Source organism: Callithrix jacchus, chromosome 1 (genome assembly GCF_049354715.1).
Source record: "Callithrix jacchus isolate 240 chromosome 1, calJac240_pri, whole genome shotgun sequence".
NCBI lineage: Eukaryota > Metazoa > Chordata > Mammalia > Primates > Cebidae > Callithrix > Callithrix jacchus.
Window position 1 is genome coordinate 150,078,163 of NC_133502.1, and position 20,171 is coordinate 150,098,333.

Consider the following 20,171-nt stretch of genomic DNA (forward strand, 5'->3'; position numbering starts at 1 on the left):
AAAAATAATATCATCACTTTTGTTTTGAATATTTTATTTTATTGTACTTTAGGTTCTGGGGTACATGTGTAGATCATGCAAGATTGTTGCATAGGTACACATGTGGCAATGTGGTTTGCTGCTTCCATCCCCCCATCACCTACACCTGGCTTTTCTCCACGTTATCCCTCCCAAACATCCCCACCCCCCTGCTGTCCCTCCCTTGCCCCTGCAACAGACCACAGTGTGTGATGCTCCCCTCCCCATGTCAATGTGTGCTCATTGATCAACACCCACCTATGAGTGAGAACATGCAGTGTTTGATTTTTCTGTTCTTGTGTCAGTTTGCTGAGAATGATGGTTTCCAGATTCATCCATGTCCCTACAAATGACATGAACTCATCATTTTTCATGGCTGCATAGTATTCCATGGTGTATATGTGCCACATTTTCCTTGTGCAGTCTATCATCAAAGAATGTTTGGGTTGGTTCCAGGTCTTTGCTATTGTAAACAGTGCTGCTATGAACATACGTGTGCATGTGTCTTTATAATAGAACAATTTATAATCCTTTGGGTATATATCCAGTAATTGGATTGTTGGGTCAAATGGAATTTCTATTTCTAGGTCCTTGAGGAAGTGCCACACTGTCTTCCACAATGGTTGAACTAATTTTCACTCCCACCAACAGAGTAAAAGCGTTCCTATTTCTCCACATCCTCTCCAGCATCTGTTGTCTCCTGATTTTTTAATGATTGCCATTCTAACTGCCGTAAGATAATATCTCAATGTGATTTTGATTTGCATTTCTCTAATAACCAGTGATGAGCATTTTTCATATGTTTATTGGCCTCATATGTGTCATCTTTTGAAGTGTCTGTTCATATCCTTCATCCACTTTTGAATGGGGTTGTTTTTTTCTTGTAAAGCTGTTTTAGATTTTTTGTAGATTCTGGATATTAGCCCTTTGTCAGATAGGTAGATTGCAAAAAATTTTTCGCATTCTGTTGGTTGCCAGTTCACTCTAATGATTGTTTCTTTTGCTGTACAGAAACTCTTGAGTTTAATTAGGTCCCATTTGTCTATTTTGGCTTTTGTTGCCAATGCTTTTGGTGTTTTAGTCATGAAGTCCTTGCCTATGCCTATGTCCTGGATGGTTTTGCCTATGTTTTCTTCTAGGGTTTTTATGGTATTAGGTCTTACATTTAAGTCTTTAATCCATCTGGAGTTAATTTTAGTGTAAGGTGTCAGGGTGTCCAGTTTCTGCTTTGTGCACATGGCTAGCCAGTTTTACCAACACCATTTATTAAACAGGGAATCCTTTCCCATTGCTTGTTTTTGTCCAGTTTGTCAAATATCAGATGGTTGTACATGTGTGGCATTGCCTCTGAGGCCTCTGTTCTGTTCCATTGGTCTATATCTCTGTTTTGGTACCAGTACCAAGCTGTTTTGATTATTGTAGCCTTGTAGTATAGTTTGAAATCAGGTAGCATGATGCCTCCAGGTTTGTTCTTTTTGCTTAAGATTGTCTTGGCTATGAGGGCTCTCTTTTGGTTCCATATAAAGTTTAAGGCCCACCTCAGCCTCCCAAAGTGCCACAGTGCCCAGCAGGAAGATTACATTTTTAATGCTCTCAGTATGTACTGCCAAAATGCTCTCTGGTAGAGCTGTCACTTTTTAAGTCATTGTTAGGGGAAGTGTTCCACCATATACTTGATATTATTAATATAATTTTAAATATTTACTAATTTATATGCTAAAATAATGTATCATCATTTAAATTGAATTTACTTGGTTGAATATTTATCCTTATATTTTTCAATCAGTTAAATTTTCTTTTTAGATTATTTGTACATTTACCTAAAGTCATCTATGTGTTTGTCATTTATATTAATTTTATAATTATACATTAACCTTACAAAAATATTCTTTTGTCATGTTTGTCTTACATATTCTCCCCAATTATTTTTAAGCATTCAGACAGTTGAATATATTTTTAAAAATTTATTTATTATACTTTAAGTTCTGGGGTACATGTGCAGATCGTACAGGTTTGTTACATAGGTATACACATGCCATGGTGGTGGTTTGCTGTATTCATTGCCCTATCATCTACATTAGATATTTCTCCTAATGCTATCCCTCCCCAATACCCCTGTCCCCTGCTATTCCTTCCCTAGACCCCCACCCCCCCAGGCCCCAGTGTGTGATGTTCCCCTCCCTCTGTCCTTATGCTCTCTCATTGTTCAATACCAGCTTATGAGTGAGAATATGTGGTGTTTGGTTTTCTGTTCTTGTGTCAGTTTGCTGAGGATGATCGTTTCCAGATTCATCCATGTCCTGCAAAGGACATGAACTCATCTTTTTTTATGGCTGCATAGTACACCATGGTCTATATGTGCCACATTTTATTTATCCAGTCTATCATTGATGGGCATTTGGGTTGGTTCCAAGTCTTTGCTATTGTGAGCAGTGTCGCAATAAACATGTATGCATGTGTTGTTATAATAGGATGATTTATAATCTTTTGTGTATATACCCAGTAATGGGATTGCTGGGTCAAATGGTATTTCTATTTAACTTAAAGGCTTCTACACAGCAAAAGAAACTATCAATACAGTTAACTGGCAACCAACAGAATGGGAAAAAAATTTTGCAATCTACCCATCTGACAAAGGGCTAATATCCAGAATCTACAAAGAACTTAAACAAATTAACAAGAAAAAAACAAACATCTCCATCAAAGAGTGGGCAAAGGTTATGAACAGACACTTTTCAAATGAAGACATTTATGCAGCCAACAAACATATAAGAAAAAGCTCGTCATCACTGGTCATTAGAGAAATGCAAATCAAAATCACATTGAGATACCACCTCACACCAGTTAGAATGGCAATCATTGAAAAAATCAGGAGACAACAGATGCTGGAGAGGATGTGGAGAAATAGGAACACTTACACTGTTATTGGGATTGTACATTAGTTCAACCATTGTGGAAGACAGTGTGGCGATTCCTTAAGGATCTAGAAATATGAATATTTTATATATGTAAATCTGCCAATTTTTTGTATTAATGTTTAGAAACACTCTCAGACAATAGAATTTTATTATGCATAGGTGTATTGGAGATATTCACTTTCACAAAAAATGTAGCAATGTAAACTAGGCAAAAATCCAGCTTAGTTAGAATAAAAATCTGTGTGTTCGGTACTGATGCCTAAGCTTGGGAATGTGATTGAGGATAATGTTAATAAGTTATCATTTCTAATTCAGGAGTAGATTTTTTCATTTGAGAATTGAGGGACCACTGAAAGTTTTGAATAAGAAGTGCTAGGATAGAAATGACTTTTTAGAGAGGTTAATTAGATGTTATGTACTAGATCAGCTGGGGGCTGAAATGAATGAGTTGGAGGGGACACAAGGTAGGTGAGTTTTCTATTGCTACCATAACAAATTACTGTGAAGTTAGAAGCTTAAAACAACACAAATGTGTTATCTTACAATTCTGAAGGTCAAAGGTCTAAAATGGGTTCTACTGGTCTGAGTGTTTTCTCTGAAGGCTCTGGGGATAATAGGTTTTCAGGCCTTTCCTTTCTTCTAGAACTGCCTGACTTCCTTGGCTAGAGTCCCCTTTTCTCTAGCTTCAAAGCTAGTAGCAAAATATCTTGAAATTTTTCTGACTATGACCCTGCTACTATCATCACAACTCCTCTGAATTTGACCCTCCTACCTCCTTCTTATGAGGACTCCTGGACCCAGTGGGATAATCCGGGATAATCCAGGGTAATCTCCGCATGTCAAGATGCTGAACTCAATCATATCTGTAATCTCGCTGTAATATAGTTGTAGGTTCTGGAGATTAGAGTATACATTTCTTGGAAGAGGGGCATTATTCTGTCATACAGTGATATGACATAAATTCATACATGAATTAGTAAAGAAAAGATCTATAGTGGTATCCATGAGATTGGCACCCCTCTGTACCTCTCTCTATAACGAATCACACATAAAAATCTATTGTCTCTTCTTATGTAAGATTCCTTGAAGCTATTTATTTCTTCCTTTTCATTCTTGTGGAACTATTCTTGAATTTACCATTTGTGCTCAAACTATTCACTTCAACTAACAATTATTTTCTACATTCTCTTCTGCTGTCCAGATTATTCATTATTAAATTGCATTTCATCATGTAGTTAAACTGCAATGAACCATATTTAGGCTGTTTTCTTCCCTGTTCTATGAGAATTCTGTTGAATTTTTATTGTTTTGTCATTTTTCAGAGTATGAGGCTTTTCCACACACATGGCAGGCGATCAGACTGAGTTAATTCATTACAAATCACACAGGAGATTAATCCAAGTGGCCAGTTTTATCTTAAAAAATAAAATGAGCAATATAATTCCAAATTATACTCTTATGCAGAATCTAAGCTCTGTATCATTTTTTTCACTGCCCTCTAGTCAACAAGCCATTTCCATGAAAATAAACAAAAACAGTCCAAAAAGACAGCTAACTGTATTTCCTCATTTTAGAAAGGAAAAATCTGAAGAACAGAGATTTCTTGATGGTGTCACTGAATTATTGGGCGACAGTGTAACATTGAAACTCTTGCCTCATTTTTGTAACAAAGAGCTTGCTGTTTTACTCCACTGCCTGATGTCTGAATCACTGAAAATTAAACCCTCATATATTCATCAAGGAATTCTTTTCTTCAAAGTTTTGAAGAGAAAAGAAGTGAATTTATGATAATCTTTATTTGTTGCTTTTCAATCAGTTGTGCTGGGATTTTGCAAATATAAGGTGTAGTATGTAAAAATATATAGAGAAAACATTATTAAATTCCCTTACTTTCTAGTGAGCATGTACCACTAGAATGAGGTTTGTGGAAAGCAGTAATTTAATGCCATCCTTCTTCCCACTGACAAAAATTAAGTAACAAATCCAATATTTGCCACTGAATTAGGAAGAAGTTTCTTTGACTTATCATAGCAGATGTTCAGCGTTAGTCAGAGTTTTTGGCTTTCCGTATCTGTCTCTGACATCCGATAGTACCTGGGTCTATGTATCAGCCTGGTCCACTCCACAGAGTGCAGCCAGGTAAACAGTCCAACAATGAGTCTTTGCTGGTTTGTGAACACATGGATATTATTCCTCTCACTCATTTACCAGATCTAGCTTCATAGTCCTGCAAATTTGCCTGTGAACTTCTAAAACTGCTAGTTTCAGACTGGGATGGAGTCAAACCTTTCATCACAAAATGTATAAGAAGGCGGTGCTAAAGTGAAGTATTGGGTGAAATCAGGCATCTTGTAAAATCTATTGGTGGTTTCATTCTCATTGAAAAACAATACAGTAAGTAGCTTAAAGAGGTAGGCATAATAGAACATCCACAATTTGTTACTGATGAATGTCTTCCAGAACATATATGTGATCATGAAAAGATCATCAGTTGACTAGCGGTACTTAGAAATAAGGCTACATTCGATATCTCTCTATCATTATCTCTTTATACACACTGCTTCATTTTCTCTTGGTCTGGAATATGGGCAGTTCCTGGTGACTGGGTTTCAGGTACAAAGAGAAAAGACAAAGTACAGACTGTTAAATGCCATAGCAGATATTTAGAGTAGCGTGTGTGTGTTAAGCCCTGAGGCATGATTCTTAAATAGCAATAGCATGCCCCACTCTTCACAGCAGAAAAGACAGATTTACAGTGTGTCCCTTACTGTGGGTGTGCCGACACTACAGAGTTCAAAAGTATAAATATTATGGCTGGAAATAACGGGTTACTGGGAAGTGTGTTTGAGAAATCTTTTAAGATTGTGGCTGCCCAAAACTTTGCCTACAAAGAATTTTCACATTGGTTCTGTCATATACTATAAAAGACCAGTTCATCATAAATGGGGGAACAATTGTTCTGATATAGAATGATTGTATTTTAGTACTCAGTGTGAGAGGAGGAATAAACAGGTAAGAAACTAGTAAATCTTCCAGAGGACAGTGCTTTATTGCTCCAAATACCTGCCCTAGTCTAACTTCACCCTAAATCATGATAGTAAATGACCACAGAAAGTCAAAAGGAACAAAAACGTACTGAACACTTTGACACCTATAGCTAACACAGTATTTTAACTGACAAGAGGCCTAAGCATGATGAAGTGTAATTGTGACAGCACCTACAACTTTGCCATCCACAAATTCTACTCAGGTAGATGCAGACCAACTATATGAAATGAAAATATGTGGCAATTCAACTGTGGCAAATACAGCAAGACAACAAAGTGATAAACTACGGTGATGGATGGGGAACTGAAGGACCCCTGGAAATTCAACTGGTGCTAAGAAGTGATTCTGGAGAGTCAGGAAAATCTTGGAAGGAAAGAAGAAAATTTACATGGTGATTCTGTAAAGTAATTAAGCTGTCTTTCTGGTTCTATAGGAAAGCAGTTACTAAGTTTGATGCTCACATGAAGAGGAAGCTAGTTAGGTACCAGTTAGGTATGGTCTGTGCCTCCCAGGATATAAGCCTATCACAATCCCTTTGTAAATAAGAAGGTGGTTTCAATCCTTGCAGAAACAGGGAGTGATAATCATTTGAAATCAAGATGAGAAAAAAATTGTGATCACTTTAAAGATTGAGTGCATGTGAGCGAGTTCGAAAATATTGCAAGGTTAAGCAAGCAAGCAAGTGCAACCAATGTCTTGCCTGTTCATTAAGAAAAAGGAATTAAATCAATAGTTGTGTACTAGGGACTGTTTCTGTCTTATTCTTCTTATTTTCTGTCTTATTCTGTACTTCAAGAATCATGCAGAAAATATGTTTTGAATAAACATGGGTAAAGGAATTTGGTGTTCAAGCTAAAGTTGATTAGAAATTTTTATTGTTTGCATTAGACACACTTGAAACTGTATCTGGGCAATGTATGTAATTCTTTCTTAATAACTTTAATATAATTGATGATGTGTGTGTGTACATATGCACACATTTGATACGATTGATAGGAATTCTAAGTAGCTGTGCTTATTAAAAAGGCATTACTAAGGAAAGAGAAAAATGTACATAAATAAGTATACTGTTTGAATAGCTAAGACAAAATGTGCTAATGCTAGCAGAAGTTTCAGGTGGTATTTGGAGAATTTAGTACCATTTGTTTAATAAAAAAGTGTTTTCTTTGAAGATCCAAGCAATGGAAAAACTAATAAAAATCAGGTAATTTTTGTTACCTACTATAGTGTGGTTATAAGTTATTCTTGGCCACCTTTTATATCATATACTTCTTTGTAGTTTTATAAATGTGAGTTAAATGAGTTTAAATACAAACTGGGTTAAGAAATTAACAAGTGACTATTTGCCTACTCTCCATTATATTTGACATGGATTAGAGTATGTTGGATAAAATCAGGTAAAGGACCAAGCAAGATTCTATTCTTCCTCAAATCATTGTTTTCTCTATGCAATTCTTAAAAACGAAAGCTAAAGGTATGAGGAACTATCATTTTATCATCAGCTGTGTTTGAATGCCCCCAATGTGAAAAGCTGGTCCAGGGCATGGATACTTCGGCTTCCCACTAGTGGTACAACCCCATTCCCAAATCAAAATCGTGAGTCTCCTAATCTTCTGGGTAACTGTAGGAAAGGATAGGAGAACAGAAAAAGTTAAGTCTGTTTAGGAAAGGCAAGCCCCGGGGAACCTTACTTTCCCAGCAGTGGAAAAGAGGAGCTTCACCCGTGTATAAGACCTTTTAATATATGGCTACTTCATCCACCATCAACAATTGTCCAATCATTCTCTTTGTATCTGATTAATAGACTAATGACAATTCTTTATTCCAATATTTGCAGACTGGAGCAAGAAAGCAAAAGGATCTAAGAGAGGGAGTCTCGAGTATGTCCCATGCTTATTGTCATACAGGTCTTAATTAAAGATAAATGCAGTTATAAATTTCAATATATGTTGCTATAGTCCCAGAAATACATGCACTCATAAAGACATGCAGAATTAAGAATATTTGGCTAATGATCTGCCAGATCCCAGGAGAAATTTCCAGTTACCTTTGCACCCATAGGGATCTAGGACATAGGGATATGTCAGATGGGAAAACAAAGAATAATTTTCATCTCTCTTCACTGAATACATCTATCACGAGGTATAAAATCCTAGTCAACCAAATGTCAGAAGCTGCTGGAGCCAATTTACTTCCACTGTCACACCAATCTTTGATAACAGTGGCTGTGGGAAAAACAATAATATGTACGGTGCCTTATATTTGAGAACCTGAAAGAAGCAATTGCCATAAAGAAGTTGCCCTGTCAACTTTTTTCTTGTTGTTTTGTTTTGTTTTCCATTTCTCCATTGATTATTCAGGGATGTATGTCCATCTGCATATTTGGATGATCAGGTCAGAGGAAAGTAGCCTCCTTCTTAATTCATCGGAGACACTAGACAAGTGATTGCTAAAAACTAGGAAATTGCCAAGAAGATGTGCAGATCAAGCAGGGTTTCCAGATTAATATCTGAGATTGAGATTTTAGGAGCATACAGGTAGGTAAAAGTAAAACATTGAAGAGTGCTGGCCCCTTCCCCACAAGCCTCCATTATGGGTAGATATTATACTTGGTTTTGAGGATGAGTATATAGAAAAAGAAAGTATAATTACACAATATTTATAAACAGATCTTGTGGCATAAAAAAGAACATTCAGGCTGGGCGCAGTGGCTCATGCCTGTAATCCCAGCACTTTGGGAGGCTGAGGTGGGCAGATCACTTGTGGCTAGGGGTTTCAGACCAGCCTGGCCAACATGGTGAAACCCCATCTCTACTAAAAATAGAAAATTTATCTGGGTGTGGGGGCAGGTGCCTATAATCCCAGCTACTCAGGAGGCTGAGGCATGAGAATCCAGGAGGCAGAGGTTGCGGTGAGTCAAGACTCTGTCACTGTACTCCAGCCTGGGTGACAGAGCAAGAATGTATCTCAAAAAAAAGAGTACATTTAAATGCAGGTGCATACATGATAATAACACATTGTAGTACATGGAAGGAAATTTGAAAGCCCCTTGTTTTATAATTTTAATAATTCAAAATATCCACACTGAAAAAAGAGAACAAAGAGGAAATAGGCAATAAGGAAAAAGACTTAGATGAAACCAGAGTCAGGCAAGGTAAGTAAATATTAGAATGATGCTAATATTGCCATTTGAGAATTTTAAAATGCATTAGAAATCATAAAGATTAGAGACTGACACCACAGCAAAGAGACTCAGTGGTGTGAGGCACACATTAAGAAGCTTTTCTAGATCACAAGGCAGAAGGACTGAAATACGGAGATGACAATGAAGATGAAACACGAAAGATTAAGGAGAATCAACATAACAGATAAATGAACAGAGATCAGAACAAGTGGTAAAAAATCAGTAACTGAAGTCATGGCTATAGAAAACTTTCCTAAACTGAAGAAAGCATTGAGTCTGCAGAATAAAGGGTCTCACTGAGAAGCAGGCAGCATTAATGAAAGGAAGCCAGTGTTTAGACATATCATGCTGAGATATCTGAATTTCACAGAATAAATAAAAAACGTTCCACAAACATCCAAGTAAGACAAATCAGGTTATTTGTGTAGGAAAACAAATGACGTGAATCTAGAATGTCTTTGTTGCTAGATGGCAATGCTAGAAGCAATATTTTTGGTGGTGAGGGAGAGGATGACAGTGTTGTGACTAAAGATCCCACCTGTGGGTGCAGAGCCTCTCTTGTGCAGTGGCAGCAAAAACACATTCTACAATATGCAAAACTCAGAAAATATACTACACAAGCTTCATCCCTGATATTACTCAGAGATATTCTTTAAGGGAGAAAAAGATAAATCGCCATTAAAAAACCCTTTGAGAACAGTGATGTAGAAACACTGGCAGTGAGTAGTTAAACCAGTTAAATGATAAATAGAAGTAATTATTCTGATTGCCAACATAATCAAAAGATAAAGTTTAAGATGAATAATGTAAAGTATTAAAGTGTTACAATAAAAAATCTAGGACTAAAATTTTAGGTGAGTGAGTGGGGGAAGTTGGTAGAAATCGAAGCATAGGCTGGCGTGGTGGCTCATGCCTGTAAATCCCAGCACTTTGGGAGGCTGAGGTGGGCGGATCACCTGAGGACTGGAGTTTGAGACTGGCTTGATCAACATAGAGAAACTCTGCTCTACTAAAAATGCAAAACTAGCTGGGTGTGGTGGCACATGCCTTCAATCCCAGCTATTTGGGAGGCTGAGGCAGGAGAACTGCTTGAACCCGGGAAGCAGAGGTTGCAGTGAGCTGAGACTATGCCATTTGAGGCTCCAGCCTCAAAAAAAAAAAAAAAATCGGAATGGAAACATAAATATTAGAGTAGTATTGATGTTTATATGTGTTTTTATATGTAACCACCCTGATGATTCATTTTTTTGTATTTGTGTTTTTCAGTACACAATCACTTCAGCTCTAGTTGTTCATGATACTGTATATTCCTTTTTACAGTAATTTTATCTCTTAGTTCTGCTGCTATTTTTTAAAACTAGTTTTTGCTGAAACACATACAAATGCTACTGGAACAGATCAACAAGCTCTGCATTCCAAAACTCCTAGTTACCGAGATTGGCTCATTCTCTTCTTTGTTGTTAGGCCCAGTCAGTCTCCTAATTATCACTGGCAAGGCTGTTTCTGGCCTGAAGGATCCGGAGCACATTTGCAATGCTTGATTTTCTAGGACTTTGAAGGTATTCAGAGGCAGTCGGCTGGGAGCGGTGGCTCAAGCCTGTAATCCCAGCACTTTGGGAGGCTGAGGCGGGTGGATCACGAGGTCAAGAGATTGAGACCATCCTGGTCAAAATGGTGAAACCCCGTCTCTACTAAAGATACAAAAAATCAGCTGGGCATGGTGGCGCGTGCCTGTAATCCCAGCTACCCAGGAGGCTGAGGCAGGAGAATTGCCTGAACCCAGGAGGCGGAGGTTGCGGTGAGCCGAGATCGCGCCATTGCACTCCAGCCTGGGTAACAAGACCGAAACTCCGTCTCAAAAAAAAAAACAGAGGCAGTCGTCTTACAGACTGCTCTTTGTGGTGAAAATATTCCCTTTGTTAATTAGGCCTTTGACAGCATTAATAAGATCAATCTATCTAGCAAGTGTCAATGTCAATGTCAGATTGAGAACACAACCCGATTCTTTCACTTTTGCACTTTTTGGCAATTTTTGAAACATATAATGGTCGCTGCTGTCCTGGTCTGTGAGGAAAACACTGTCCTAAGTAGGAACCAGACTGTGCAGTTAAAACAGCAGGAAGTAAACTCAGGCCCCTCCGGCAATTTTGCGGTGGAGGCAAGTTGCCATCCTTATTGTGATCATAGGGTCTCATGGACCTTGCCCACATGGGTTTGCACTGTGCTGCTTCTCCACCAGCATCCCTCCGTTGATCTCTCTCCTGTTCAGTCATGGTCATCGTTGTCTCCTCTGAACCCAGACTTACAGTCAACAAGCTTTTTCCTTTCACGAATTGTTTGATTCTTCATCTTCCTTTACTATTGATCTAAGTGATCCCTGTAGTCAGGACGGCTTGGCTTTCAAATGCAGTGTCTGTCCTGTTCCTGATTTCTAGAGCTGACTCTGACTGGATACAGGATGTACTGAAACAGCTCTACCTCCAAAACTTTTCCATTTGCAGTTGGTCTGAACCTTACATATGCCCAACTTCTTGTACTTGGAGTCCTGATCTCAGAACAAGGGTTTTGGGTTTTGGTAATCTGTCATTTTTCTCAGGTATAGTACCTGAACCCTGACACACTGACGCCCTGACAGTAAATGATCCCAGGCCTCCCAGAAAGCCCCGCCTCTGTGTTCTGCCAACCAATTGTGATACTCTGCTGTTTCCCTTTGAAGGTTTTCTGTTCAATACACATGTGGATGGAGGCCTGATATTATTATATCCTTCTTCTCCACTTGATTGTTTTTGTTCTTTGTTGTAAAGCATGGCTCTTCTCACGTGCAGCTTTCTTGGGTCTCAGCTGAGTGACTGTGGTGCTTAGCAAGCTCTCTCCCTTCCGTTGGGGCCAGAATTCCAAAATCTTCCAGCACTGTATAACATCTGCCATCTCAGTTCGGCGTTAGGTCCCAGAGCCACTATTTCTCTTAGGCCTTACAGAATTTTGCCTTGCACATGTGCAACCCAGCCAGCTTCCTCTAAGGACCCTTGGGAAAACTGTGCCTACTTCTTTATGTAGCTCCTTCCTTTCTAAAGCCCTGCTCAGAAAATTCCAGCTACCTCAGCACCCTAATCTCCAAATTCTGCTTCCTCAGCTCAGTCAGTCTATTGCTTTCTGCTGGGGTCTTAACTCCCTGCTTCATGACTGGTAAACTATTTCCTGGGGGAGAGAGGCAGGAAAAAAGTGGGATTCGCCATATGTGCCTTTCTTCTCTCAAGAATCACAGTCCTGTTTGTAGTCTAATGCCCAAAAATAGTTATTTAATATATTTGGTTCATTAATAAGGTTACTTTTTAATGGGAGGGCAAAATCTGAACCCATTATTTTGCCATGGCTGAAACTACCAAATTTTGTGGGTTTAAAAACATTGATAATGTAGAAAAGCTCCTGGTAGTTTCACAACTTGATATTGGTTATGTCAGGTGCATTTTAAGGAATTGTCAAATTTGGGAACTTCTATACAATTCATATATTCATAGATTTTTCATATATGAGGTAAATGTAACTCCAACTAAAATTCCCCTTAGTTAGGGCCACAAATATGCTAACATCTCCAGGCAGGAGGCAGAGTGGGATGGAGGGAATTGGAGGGTAGACAGAAGTCTTCACTGACTATTTTTATAGAAATTGAGGATCGTGTAAATACAGCATTGGTTTCTGATGCAGACTTTGGAAGGGACTTGTGCAAAAAATGGGCCCTTAAATTGCATTAGCTTCATGACTGGGAAACTGGGGTGCATGCTTCTTTTATCATCTTCCGACCAGTGATTTCTGGCTTTGCTACCTGCCATATTTGTGGAGTCATCTACCCTTTGTCCAGATTCGGATTTTGGAATTTTCTTGGTTCCATAAAACTTGGTTCCAGAAAAAATATTTTCTCTGTATTTTTGACACATCCTTTTTAGTTGTCTTCTTCTCCCAAATGAACATGGCCAGCTTCTGATATCTTTTTAAAACAGTAATTCCTGTAGATGATAAACTCTCACACACATCCTTTGACCTACCTTTCCAAACAAATCTCTGAGAGACTAGCTACCTCAGAATAGAAAAGCCTTGCACTGTTGCTGGGAACCCAAAGACTTTAACAGTGAAATAAATTGTGTTGGGGCCTTCAGGGTATTTTTATTAAAACAAGATTATAGGATGCATTGTAAGAGCAGAGATTATACATCCTGAAAAACAGTTTTCACAAATATAATGATTATGTTATTTTGGCATGCCTTTGACACCCATTTGTGAAACCAAAGTTAGTTACTTAAACTTACTTGATTTGAGAAATTGAACATTGTCTCTGGGATTAAAACCCAAAGATGATAAATGTTGAATTTGAAAAGCAGTTGTGTTAATTCATCATTTAGTTCAAAGACTGTCATGTGGAACTATTTTTTCAAGTTGAGAGTCATCGTACATACACATACATAAACATTTTCTTCTGTAATGTAAGCTTGATGTGGTATAAGAGTCTGACATGGATTTTCATTTTTTTTGATTAGTTAATGTAGTCTTTCCAAGATAAAGATGAAAATATAATTTGTGTTGTAATCTACTTGAAATAGCATGGATTTAGAAATTCTTCCTTTGATGGTGGGAAAACCCTGAAAGATCACTCAATTAAAAAGTTACAAATTAGTAGATAACCCATTGCTTATATAAGGAAGGTAGGTTATCTACAAATTAGTAGATAAGCCATTGCTTATATAGTGAAGTTTTAGTTCTGTGATTTGATTATTCCACAATGTATACATATATTAAAATATCACATGGTACCCCATAAATATATAAAATTATTTATCAATTAGAAAGCTTAAAAAAGAAAGAAATTCAGATTTATAGTGATTATTTCTAAATATGTTGGTGAGCTTTTCATGTATCAGACTTGCTTGTATATCAGAAAATATCTTTGGGGAAGCATGTGAAAATATTACTTTTCTAGTTAAGAAAAGTAAAAAAAAAAAGTCATTATTTCATCCAAGATACATAAAATAAATGTTTTAAAAATTAAAATTTGGCATTCCCAGAGTAGTGGACCTAGATAACAGATCTGTTGAAGTGATAGTTTTTATTTTATATATCTTTCCAACCCATGAAAGATTTTAGAAAAGTTATTCAATAGCATGGCTTTGACTCTGTTTGACTGCAATTGACCTCTCGTATTTATGGCATAATATTCATTTGTTTCATTCCACAGAACTCATAACTAGAATCACCCCAAAAGCAGCAGCAAGGGAGTTTCCATAAGGAAGTACCCCAAACTATCCCCAGATGATGCCAGTTAGGGTTCTAAAGAAAGAAGCACTAAAGGCCACAGTGATCAGTCCAAAGCCTTTATTAGGGAAACTTACTTACAGAGTGCTGCAGCGATGCTCCTGACAGACAGTAAGAGAAAAGAGATCTTCTACCCACATATAAACCTCATTTACTGACTCCCTCAAGTGTCCACAGTGAAGGAGTCAGGGTATGGGAGTTTCTGTGCAGGTTTAAGAAACCGTATTTCTTAATCCATATTCCTTAAGGAAATATATTCCTGGCCCTGGGCCATGGCTAGTTTCTTCAGGGTTTTGTGCAACAAACTAGGTACCATTATCAGTGCCTGGGTATGTTCAAGGCCCCATGCGGATTGAAGCCTGCTGGAAAATCTTGCAGCTGACTGCATCACAGACCATTCAAGACACTGTGATTTTCAGTGAGGACACAGACAGAAAGCAGGGGGCCTGGGGGACCCTACACCATCCCTCACATTCCTGAGTTTTCTTTGGAAAGACTCCATCTCTTATTTTCATCGTGAGATACAGGGGAGATTATCTCTACTAATGGCTCCATGGTGGATCCTTAGAGGCTTCAGTCAACCAACATATTTTCCTAACCACACAATGTAGTCAAGACATTTCTGTGCCCTGAAAGAGAAACCGATTCCTCTTACCCTGGCTGGTGTGGTATAAAGTTGCAAGATCTGGAACTGCTGTGGCCATTTTATTCCTAAGCAGAGACAGCGTGGAACTGCCTGCAGCACGGAGCAGGGATTACTGTGTGGAGACTAGGCATGGAGCCAACACTGTAAAAGCCAAAAGCAAAAGATGAAGAAAAGTTGAACCCTTGATAATAAGTCTGCAGTGGTGTTTCAAGCCTTTCTTGAAGCCAGAAATATCTCTGAACTTTGAAGCACTTAAGCCAGTGCATTTTGTTTATTATTAAAGCCAGTTGAAGTGGGTTTTCTGACATTTGCTAACAGATGATTCATCACAAATACAGAATTTGTTGCCCAGAATAGGGAGATATAAGTGATAGACTCCAATACATGCGTTTGATGGAGCTACAGTTAAGTGAAAGGAAGAAACGAAATGAGTAGACTTTATAATGGGAAACCAAACAAGTTAAATTGTCATTTAATTGTACTCAGAACTCAGAGCATGTACTAATTTTACAGTTTCAGGTGATTGGAAAGATAAAAATTCAGAATATTGGAAAGAGTTCTCTACTTATTGAAATATGGTCCCATAAAACAACAGCCGAGTTTAGGGTAAAGCCGGTTTGTTGTAGAACAGAAATGGAACAAAGGCGCTTCCTGCCTGCAGCCTGCAGTCCAAGGTGACATATGAGTAACAACCACAAGGCAGAGAGGAGGGAAATACAGCAGGAGACATAAGTAGGGCTGAAAAAAGCCTAGTCTCCTAGGCATCTCCAAAACACTCCTGGTGAACAAAGAGGTCATTATTCCCATGGAGAAATGATGACAGAGTGCAGTAGGAGTGTATGCTTTGGAGCCAGGCTTACTCTGTTTGAATCCCAGCTTGGCTATTAGCTGAGTGACTTTTCCAAGGTCACTCAGGGAAAGTCACCTAATTTTTCTGTGCTTCACTTTTCTTATCAGTAAAATGGGAATGATGATACCTCCAACACCTATTGTGAAAAGTGAGTTAATTTATGTGAAGTGCTTAGAGCAGTGCCTTATACATAGTAAGTGCTATGCAGCCTATGGACAACAGAAAAATGATGTCTCCCACCTATCCCAGTCTGTTATTTGGAAATGCGCTGAGTCAGGGACCAATACAAAGCCTATTTCCCTGGGGTGTAGGTAAAGGCCAGAAAGCTGAGACCTGTAGTATTAGACCTTCGTGGTAGGGTCTTGACGACTCAAAAGGTCTTTGGATTTGGTTAATTACTTCGTAAACTTTTCCAGATATTATAGATTGGAAACCAAATTTTAAGGGAGTTTTATCACCAGACAGATTTCAAGCTGGGCTTATGGTTGGCTATTGCTCAACCCCTCAGGTTATTTCCAGGATCCATTTCTGCACCAGTAGGAAATAGGCTGCTAAAGAGCTACAACCTCAGAAGGGGGCTTCCTCACCTAAGCCCTGCCAAAGTGGCTGTGAAGGACCATGGATCAGGTAGATTCAGAGATACTACTTGGGGCAGACAGTTGGTTGACCGAGAACGCTCTTCACTGTTATGTCTAATATTTCTTATTATTCCAGCCTGGAAGAATGTGGTATGTGCTATTAATCAATGATCACAATTCATTCCCAAAACCAAAGTGTTCCATAATTTTCAGTGGTTTAATAACCACTGACAATTGGAATACTAACAGTGGTTACACTTTCTACTTAGCTTTAGTTTTCCAGGCTGTGAGGAGTTATATCATGACTTGTGAGAACTCTATTTTTTAACTTGCCTTGGACCTCAATGTAGAAAATGGATGTGACTTTCAGTTGGTCTTCCTTAAAAGAGATACAGACATTTGAAAAATAGGAAGGTGTGCTATGAAGATACTGGATTGATGTTTGCAGTCCAAGCCATGTTTTTCCTCATCCCAGGAATAGTGTTCCTCTTTTGTTTTGGGAAATTGTTAATTTCCCATTTTCAGTCATGGGTGGGCCCCAATTGGCTCAAGATCATTGGTATATCTCACCTTCTCAGATATAGTAATTACTTCTCAGGTAGGCATGTAATCCAATCATAACCAACACAATGCAAGGAGAGGTTTGTGGGGACCTTGTGTAAAAGAACCTTTTTTCTTATTCCTCTAGCAGGTGTGATGTGAGGATTTGAAGTCCGCAATGGCTACAGTCATTTTATTCAGAATAAAAGAATCTGAAACTGGTAGGGGTGTGGGTGGTTGGAAGAAGCTTAATGTTGGGTTTGAGAATAGAGTAAATGCCATGCAAGATAGAATAAGAGTGAATTGTCAGCAATGTCATTTTTAACCACTAGGTCAAGCTTCCCTTGAGACTAGCATTAACTTTCAAATAGGTGAGCCAATGAATTCTTCATGGTAGAGTATGGTGGTTAAGAGAAAGTTTCTGGAGGTACACTATTCAAATTATAGCTCCATACTCACTAACTGTGAGACATTGGAAGTAATGCCTTCATTCCTTAATGTTTTCACCTATACTATACAAATAAGAATATATTGCCCTCATAGGATTGTTGTAGAATTAGATGAATATCTATCTATCTATCTATCTATCTATCTATCTATCTATCCATCCATCCATCTATCTAATCTATCAATCTTATTACCCAAAATATAATACCCGATATTATAATAATGGCTTATAATGGCTTGTATATAATAATACAAGTTTTTGTATTTTGAGTTATATCATCTGTCACTTGCAACTGAAAGAGAATAGCAACTGTTACCAAATGCTAATTTTTTTCCTTATGTAATATATGATAATATCCACAACTCCTCTATGTGGATAAAAAAGAAAACATTGAAAAACACCACATCAACAAGCTTCTGAAAGGCATAACCTTGCAGGAAAAACACACTTTTATGAGGTTAAGGTTTTATTATCCATACTATATTCTTAGCCCAGTGAAGAATCTGTTTTACTAATATTCTACAATTTTGCCAGGCACTTACATAAAAGCTCAGATCCATAAAAGCAATTATTTAACATGTAAGTGTAATTAAAACATATAAGGGGCCTACCTTTATGCTTCTTCAGTTTTCCACAGCTCTCATTATTGCTATCATTCATGCTGATGCTTTATAGTTTAAAAATGCTCTTTGCATTTTCATCATGAAGTCTTTGCCCATGTCTATGTCCTGAATGGTATTGCCTAGGTTTTCTTCTAGGGTTTTTAGTTTTGGGTTTTATACTTAAGTGCTTAATCCATCATAATTTCTGTATAAGGTGTAAGAAAGGGGTTTAGTTTCAGTTTTCTGCATATGGCTAGCCAGCTTTCCTAGCATCATTTATTGAATAGGAGATACTTTCCCCATTGCTTATTTTTGTCAGCTTTGTCAAAGATCAGATTGTTGCAGATGTGTGGTGTTAATTCTAATGTCTCTGTTCTGTTCATTGATTTATATGTCTGTTTTGGTACCAGTATCATACTGTTTTGGTTACTGTAGCCTTGTAGTATAGTTTAAAGTCAGGTAGTGTGATGCCTCCAGCTTTGTTCTTTTTGCTTAGCATTGTCTTGACTGTACAATCTCTTCTTTGTTTCCATATGAAATGTAAATGAGTTTTTCCTAATTCTGTGAAGAATGTCAAAGGTAGTTTGATGGGAATAGCTTTAAATCTATAAATTACTTTGGGCAGTATGGCCATTTTCATGATATTGATTCTTCTTATCCACATGGGTGAAATGTTTTTCCATTGTTTGTATCCTCTCTGGTTTCCTTGAGCAGTGGTTTGTAGTTCTCCTTAAAGAGGCCCTTTACATCCTTGTTAGCTGTATTCCTAGGTATTCTCTTTGTAGCAATTGTGAATGGGAGTTCATTCATGATTTGGCTCTCTGCTTGTTTATTGTAGGTGGGATCTAATTAAACTAAAGAGCTTCAGCACAGCAAAAGAAACTATCATCAGAGTGAACAGGCAACCTACAGAAGGGAAGAAAAGTTTTGCAATTTACCCATCTGACAAAGGTCTAATATCCAGAATCTACAAGGAACTTACAAGTTTATAAGAAAAAAAATCCCATCAAAAAGTGAACAAGGATGAACAGACACTTCTCAAAAGAAGACATTTACATGGCCAACAATCATGAAAAAAGCTCAACATCACTGATCATTAGAGAAATGCAAATCTAAACCACGATGAGATACCACTTCATGCCAGTCAGAATGGTGATGATTAAGAAGTCAAGAAACAATAGATACTGGTGAGGCTGTGGAGAGATAAGAACGCTTTTACACTGTTGGTGGGAAGGTAAATTAGTTTAACCATTGTGGAAGATAATATGGCAATTCCTCGAAGATCTAGAACCAGAAATACCATTTGACGCAGCAATTCCATTTAGATACCCCAAAAGATATAAATCATTCTACTATAAAGACATTTGTACACATATGTTTATTGCAGCACTGTTTACAATAGCAAAAACATGGAACCAATCCAAACGCCTGTTGATGATAGACTGGATAAAGAAAATGTGGTACATACACACCATGGGATACTCTGCAGCCATAGAAAGAAATGAGACCATGTCCTTTGCAGGGACATAGATGAAGCTGAAAGCCATCATCCTCAGCAAATTTTCACAGGAACAAAAAACCAAACACTGCATGTTCTCACTCATAAGTGGGAGTTGAACAGTAAGAACAGCTAGACATAGGGAGGGGAACAACACACACTGAAGCCTATTGAGTGGTGGGGGAAGGGAGAGGGAACCTAGAGGACAGGTTGATAGGTGCAGCAAAGTACATATGCATATGTAAAAATCCTGTCGGTTCTGCACATGTATCCCAGAACTTAAAGTAATTAAATAAAAAAAGCTCAAGTATTTCTTAATTTAAGCATCTTGAAAGTAAAGATTTAAGCTTAGCACTTCCTGTGTTCCTGACTCCAAACAACTTCTAGTTGATTTTATGTATGCTCCCTGTTAAAGAAATAAGAAAGGTACATATACTTTTATCTTTTTTATGATTCAATTTCATATATGTCAGCAATTGCTTCAATAGGCAATTAGTCCTGCCCTTTAATTACTGCCAGAAAAATGGCTTAAGATCA